General features: G+C 35.7%; 1 long non-coding RNA gene across 1 annotated transcript; it reads right to left on the reverse strand.

The window, feature by feature from the left end:
* Nucleotides 1-473: 473 nt before the first annotated feature.
* On the reverse strand, nucleotides 474-961 carry LOC135780072 (uncharacterized). The gene is made up of 3 exons (XR_010544948.1): nucleotides 899-961; nucleotides 690-764; nucleotides 474-604 (listed from the first exon to the last, which is right to left on the reverse strand). It is a non-coding gene; the product is annotated as an uncharacterized lncRNA (long non-coding RNA).
* Nucleotides 962-7,913: the final 6,952 nt, after the last annotated feature.

Raw genomic sequence — 7,913 nt, forward strand, 5'->3', positions numbered from 1 at the left:
TTGAACAATCATTTATTTTACAAAAATTGTTTTAGACATAAAACAAAAGTGTGCGGTTCAGTCCAAATTCAAATTAAAACTGATATAAGATTTACACTATATTTACACTATTATATTTAGATTTGTATTGTACACTTTTAATAAATCAGTGTACTGTTCCTTAATTCAAACGACATTTAAACATTTAAAAGACATTTAAAAGATGTACACTTTTCCCAAGAAATTTCCAAATTACACAGGGTCACATTTGTCTATGCCAAGCAGTGAGAAACAACAAACATTATTGTTTCAATGATAAAACTGTGGTGTACTCACAGCATAATGAGTAAATGAATAGGTCCAGTTGTAGTAATAGATGATAGTCAGTCAGCCTCCTCAATGGTAAAGATCGAAAACTCTAGACGCGTTCATACTTACCTGTGAGAAAAAACAAAAATATGAATAAATGTTCCACTCACAGAACTGTGGTATACTAACAACATAATAAATAAATGTGGTACCTTTCAAGTTTTTGTTAGTGAATGATGGTTGGTTGAGAACAGTCAGTAAGCCAGTCTCCTCAATGGTAAAGATCTAAAATTATGCTGGACGCATTCCTGCTAACCTGGGAGTAAACACACAAAATATGAATTACTTTTCACTTACAGAACTATAGTATACTCACAACATAATAAATGTGGTAACGTTACCTTTAAAAGGTTTTATGAGTGAATGGCCATCCATCAGTCCTAGAGAAATTCAAACTTGCGCGGGAAATGTTTGTGCTGAACAGTAAGAAAACCCACACACACACACATGAATTATTTTTCCACTTACAGATCTGTGGTGTACTCACAACATAATAAATAAATGAATAAATGTGGTAACTTTTTATGAGTAAAGGGCCGGATGTACTCACTGAGAGAAATTCAAGCTTGCGCAGGAAACGTTTGTGCTAAACAGTAAGAAAACACACACAAATATGAATTAAATTTCCATTGAAAGAACTGTGGTGTACTCACAACATAACAAATGAATAAATAAATGTGGTAACATTAACTTCAAAAGGTTTTTACAAGTAGGAATGACCGTTTGGTTGAGAACAGAAAGCCAGTCAGTTAGTCCTTACTGAGAGAGATTCAAACTTGCACGGGAAACGTTTGTGCTAAACAGTGAGAAAACACACAAATATGAATAAATTTTCCACAACTGTGGTGTACTCAAAACATAATAAATGAATGAATAAATGTGGTAACATTACCTTCAAAAGGTCTTGAATGACCGTTTGGTTGAGAACAGACAGACAAACAGACAGACAAACAGACAGACAGACAGACAGTCAGTTAAAGTTATGCTGCCTTTACGTGCAATCGTAATTATGGTAAATACCAAAATCCCACTTGGAAAATGCACATGAACACCCCTCATGTGGTATTTTCCACTGGGCAACTCGTAAAATATTTTGATGCCCGAGTTGCCGAGATGAGATTACCTTTGACCTTTTCAAAATGGCAGAGAGCAGCAGCAACGTCGTGAATGGTTGAATGACAACAAAAGCAATGGTAAATACCAGTTCACAAATGGAAAATGCACTTGAACGCAGCAAACTGGTAAATTCTAGTTCACAAATGGAAAATGCACTTGAACACAACACGCTGGTAACGACCAGTTCACAAATGGAAAATATCATCTTTCCCATAGCACGTGAAGGCAGCATTAGTCCTTACGGAGAAAGAAACACACCTAAATATGAATTAATTTTCCACTTACAGAACTATGGTGTACATTAATCTGCTGATAAAAATGAGTCTCAGGCAATATTGCTGTGTCAATGTCTCGTTGTTTCGTCGCATGTCCAACATTACACAAATTACTGTAACAGAGTCAGTATTAAAATGAAGACAAACAGCATGTTTTTAAAGTTTAAAGATGCTTTAAAGAGGATGAAGGAATCTGAGGCAATATTGCTGTGTCAATGTCACGTTGTCTTATGTCCAACATTACACAAATTTACTTAACCGAGACAGTATTAAAATAAGGAGTCACGACAAACTACATGTTTTTAAAGTTGAAAGATGCTTTAAAAAGGTTGAATGAGTTTGCAGTGCTTACCTGTTTCATGTCTGTGTTCTGACTGCTGCTGCTCTGTGAAACTCCATGAGAGATGTGGGGGAGGGGCGAGTGTCAAATTAAAGCACATTATTTACTTCAGGTGTGTGGGAGAGAGTGTGTGTGAGTGATTCAGTTATTCAGTACAGTTCAAGTTAATTTTTAATGTATTAATTATTTGGTTTAAGTTATGGTAAATCATTTGCAGTTTTTGAGTTCATATCACAGTTTTTATTAAGTGAAATTAAAGTGCCCATCTTATGACTGCTTTTCCACAAGTTATATAGGTGTATGAGTTCCATGAAGCATGTTTCAAAAGTTGTTTGCTCGAAATAGCTTGTAGGAAAAGATTGTTATCCATCTCTAGTAGCCTCTGTTTCAGGGCATTTCAGATTGTGCCGTTTTGAGCTAGTCTTACATATTTATGAGCTACTGCTCCTTTGATCACGCCCACTACTAACGTCATGTGCCCGTGCGCATGCTCAGTGGTCTCGTGAGCAGTACAGACCATACTGTGTTATTATTATATATTATTATTATTATTATTATTAACGGTTTATGTTGCCAACAGACAAATCATACAGAAAAGTATCACTAATAAGTACACTACAGGAGAAGAAACTCATGACACACAATGATTCCTGAGTAAATTGTGATGTTACGTTAGTAGTCACAACAACAAACTCGTTTTCCCTGGACAATGCTAACATATTCCCATTATAAAACATTTTCAAACGCATTATTTTCGCAAATTACATAAATTAAGACCCGGCGGGGGATGTATACTGCTTGTGGACCGCGTGCTAAATGCTAGAAGCTAGCGGGAGGTCCGGACCGTTCGGGGGTTAGCATCGTCAGAAAAGCCGGGGCTGTAAGGCCCGGTCTCGGTGTGTCAAACTCATCATGACACACAAAGATTCCAGCGTAAATTGTGATGTAGCAGTCTGAACAATACACTCATTTTCCCTGGACAATACTAACATATTCCCGTTATAACCATTTTCAAACGCATTATTTTCGCAAATTACAGATATTAAGACCTGGCGGGGGATGTATACTGCTTGTGGACCGCATGCTAATTGCTAGAAGCTAGCGGGAGGTCCGGACCGTGTATATATCTATATCTATGCGGACCGTAAAGTTATTAGAGGCTCACCTCGTTAGAAAAGCCGGGGCGTACGGTCTTGGTTAATTTGGCAAAAAGCTTTTAGCTCTAGCATCATAAATGTAGTATTTTGTGACAGAAGATGACAACATGCAAAATATAACGTGACTTCTTACCTTTTTTTGTTGATATACAAAGATCGCGAATCGAATCCAGTCTGTTTCAGATGTGTGAATGATCCATGAAAGTCCAATAAAATACATCCAATTACCATTTTGTCCACAAATGCTTATAATCCGTGAAATATAGATACATAGTCTGTTGTTTACATCAGATTTCGCATGAAGGTCTTATCGCCTACAATCTGAGGACTGTTTGCGTCGTAACACACTGTATATAAGATTACTCCGGGTTCCAATAACCACGCGTTAAAACTTTGTTTTTAAAAGTAGGTGGGAGTATAATCCATAATATCCAAATAGCGCTGTTATTTCCGTGAGAGATGATAACAGCACAGAGGGTCTCATTCAAGTGACTGCTCTATGCTCTCTCTAGCTACCTTATCGGTGGAGACCTGCGAGTGGGGTGGTGGGCGGGAAAATTCAAACTGAATGTGACGAAACTTTTTGTTACGTCACAACGGAGCTGAGTTTGAACTCCCGCAATCTGAGAGTCAAGGCAGAGGACATTCAGAAACCTGTATCTCACTCAAAACAGCATGGATGGATTTTTTTCCAAGATTCAATTAATATGATAAGCAACCAAATATAAATCATGCAATGGTTCGTCATTCAATATACATAGCAGATGTAATATTTATCCATTAAACACTCATATACGTTGCAAACGCAACAATTCTCTCTCATTAAAACACATATTGACAAATGCAATATAATGCATATTAATAGCACACGTGTGTCTCATTTACACTCAGTTAATCATTTACAGTATACAGACATGTGCATAACGATTCACATCAACCATTGTTCATTAATTGTACACCAGTCACTTAACACGTTAAATAATAGTGTAAGCACAAACTTAAAATTACTGCTAAATAAATGTTAGCACTGCATCATCATAACTTTAATAGTAACACACTTAGAAATGGTAATTCGAAAACGACAACTTTGCGCTAAGTTAAGAGTCACATGGGGGGCATTCACGTGCGCCACGCGTGACCTACTTTTCATTAAACACATGTGAACATTACTTTTAAACCAATAAAGTGCATAAAACGAACTCACACTAATTCCACAACAGTCACTGAAACATTAAAATGATAAATAATAGATTTTGTAGAGTTTCACCTGCAATAAGGGGACATATGTAAGAGACAAACAAACATGTTGCATTTCCCTTTATCAGTGTATTGTTCTATGATTATAAAGGAACGCTGCGTGCTTGACTCTAGTCGCCTGTCCACGCCCCCTACTGGAATCTTCCAGTATTGCAGTCACTACATTCCCTAGCCAAATATGGCATTACTCACAAAACACAGTAACATTGTGACAATAATAATAACCAAAAAATAAAGCTGTATAAAAATAAAGCTGCAGTTTATACCAGTAATTTTAACCCATTACAAAAGCATAATATTAAGAGCAGTATATAAGGAGAGATTCATCAAAATAGTAATTTGCTAGATATGTCACTACACATTTTAGTTGATTGGATCTTTTTTATTGAAGAAAATTTTTTTTTAAAGTAATTTATAAACCAGACAAAGGAAGGCTTAGAACACCTCCACTTACAGTAATGAATATGATATTTACCCATAAGAATAATCATATTGGCCAAATCTGATATTGATGAATCTATATTGTTGAAATAAAAGAGTATGTGTGACAGGTTGATAGTAGGGATATTATCCATCTTAAATGACATCCAATTATGTATCTCAGACCAGAAGCTGTTAGATACGGGATAAGTTATATAAACTCATTTCGTTTAGTGACTTACACTGTCAGGTTTTACAGTGTATAGTATACTACAATACACTAGTTTACTGTAGCAAGAACTAAAGTATATGGTACTTACTACAGTTTATCAGTTTAGTTAATACTATGGTATGTGTAGTAAATACTATAATATACTATAATTTACTACAATACACTATAGTTTAACGTAGACTAACTGTATTCCGTACAAAACGATGTTCCGTACAGATGACCTTTAACTGCCAATAACTCAATAAATAATTTGAGATCACACACAAAATTCATATCTGTGTCATCCTCATTTCCCCATCTTTCATCCACGACCAGGAAAGAGAACCTCATGCAAACTGTTTCAGTGATTATTCAGTAAATCTGCAGGGTGCGCCTCTTGTGTTTGAAAACGGCCGGTGGGCAGGCTTATGCTAACAGACTGCAGCTTCAGGGGGAGACAAGTGGGACAGCAAAAATGTGGACTTCGGTTTAATTTATGCTTCACAATTTATTTACGTCTTTATAAAATGAATGATTTTTAATCACAAACTGTTAAATATATTACCTTTTGTTGAAAAAAATATTTGAAATTGGAGTATTTAATGTTTAAAGTCGGTTGCGTCCGATGACTGCATAGAGCCAGTCGGATAGCACGTCTGTCAGTACCAACTTATATGCAGTGATTATGTTTAACTACACTTTCATCATGCTTTAACAAATTAAAAAACATCACAATCAAGTAAAATAAAACATTATTTCATCTTTAATGTCCATTTTCGTAGCTGAAATCAAGTTTTGCGCTCTGTACGGAACATCATTGTTAGCATGTACGGAACACCGTTTTCCCTAATCATCTTTCGTACACAGGCGGAGGAGGTACTTTTTCTCACTTTTCTCAAAAACTATTGGTCCAAAAGACATCAATCAAAGTGTAAATCATACAATAGGCCTTCCCCCAGAGAATGCGCACACAAACATGCTTATTTTGAGCAAGTTACATCGAGGAGTAGACGAAAGCTTGCGGAAAAGCCCGAAAGTGTACGGAACACAGTTAGTCTACGTTACTGTAGTAAGAACTAAAGTTTACTACAGTTTATCACTTTACTATAGTCAATACTATGGCATGTGTAGTAAATACTATTATATACTATAGTATACTACAATACACTAGTTTACTGTAGTAAGAACTAAAGTATACTATGGTCTTTACTACAGATGATCAGTTTACTATAGTTAATACTATGGTATGTGTAGTAAATACTATAATATACTATAATTTACTACAGTTTACTATAGTAAATACTAAAGTATACTACAGTATTTTTTCATGTGGGCAATCAAAACAATAACAATGATGTAGATTAATAATGCTCTGAAGCAGTGTGGAATATAGGATTTGTTGTCTTTAACTCAACCACTGATGGCCATCAATCAGATTTCAGAATGAGAAATCATGTTGACGGATGAGGTAAAGTAATCCAGTTTTGTTGCGTTTGATGACAACTAGGGATGCGCGATAATTTGCATGTGATTGTCATTGCGCATCTCGTCAGTGAAGCTGGTTCCATGATAAGTAGTAAATTGCCATCACCTGCTTCACCTGCTTTTCATTTACCACACAAACCCGTAGTTCACTGACAATCGGGGCAATTTCGCATTAATTATCGCGGACGTTTCACCTGCGATATGGCCCAGCTTTATCACGCATCTCTAATGACATCATTTTATTTCATTATAAAAGGTTTCATATAATGTTAAAAAACGAAATTGTTAGTCATAGATGTTACAGTGTTAGTCCGATTTGATGGTGTGTTAACAGAGCACAGAATTAAGTGTTCAGATCAACAAACTTACAAGTGAGGTTATGATGTAAAATTATGATAGCTACAGTGTACAGTAACAAACTCTATCCAATACTGGATTTAGTAAGTGTCTAAAAATTACCATTTTGACATGACACCATTGAATGTTGCATTATGTTATACTGCAGTACAACTCCTCCTGATGTGCACTATATTGTCCGTGAGAAGACACTGATTACAGTCTTCAAAATAATCTTGTGATCAATATAATATCATAAGATTTTTAAAAGGGTTACAAATCAAAATAACTCTCATCATTCTTTCTTTTGTGTTCTAAACTGTTCTAGGATCATTTGGTTGGCCCGTACGCTTATGGGAGCTGTCTTTGCTGACACAACCAGCGGCAGATGGTAAAGAGTAGTTGTAGTCCATAAACAAGTGAGTAGCCCGACAGACTACACTAACTAACACTAACATTTGTATACGACACTGCTGTCATGTGGTTTTTACGTCAGTAAAGGTGGTAACAAAGGATAACGTGGATATTAACGTTACTGACAGGCGACTGCACTGCCCTGTGTCACTGTTTAGAATGGCAATTTTCTCACTATTTACAAGTAGTTAAAAAATAGAGATATTGTAAGTAATCAGCTCTTACAAATTGCACCTTTAACCTAGTGGTAAAATGTGTTAACCCTATCGAGAACTAGCAGTGAGTTGATTTTAATAATATATTTAAGTATTGCATGATTGAGATGAGTTTTTAACATATTCCACATCCACACTATATTTAAATAAATTATTATTTGCATAATCTTTTTTTTCTGGTGTGGTTTAATGCTCCACTTTATTGATTAATGTATGCATTGTGAATGTAGATATAAAAATTTACATCTGTGTCAGTAAATGCTGTGGTTTATGCAAACTGCAGAATGGTATATAAACCGCCACACATACATGAGCAGCAGTCCAAACCAGTCTTTAACC

The sequence above is a fragment of the Paramisgurnus dabryanus genome, chromosome 19 (genome assembly GCF_030506205.2).
Source record: "Paramisgurnus dabryanus chromosome 19, PD_genome_1.1, whole genome shotgun sequence".
Taxonomy (NCBI): domain Eukaryota; kingdom Metazoa; phylum Chordata; class Actinopteri; order Cypriniformes; family Cobitidae; genus Paramisgurnus; species Paramisgurnus dabryanus.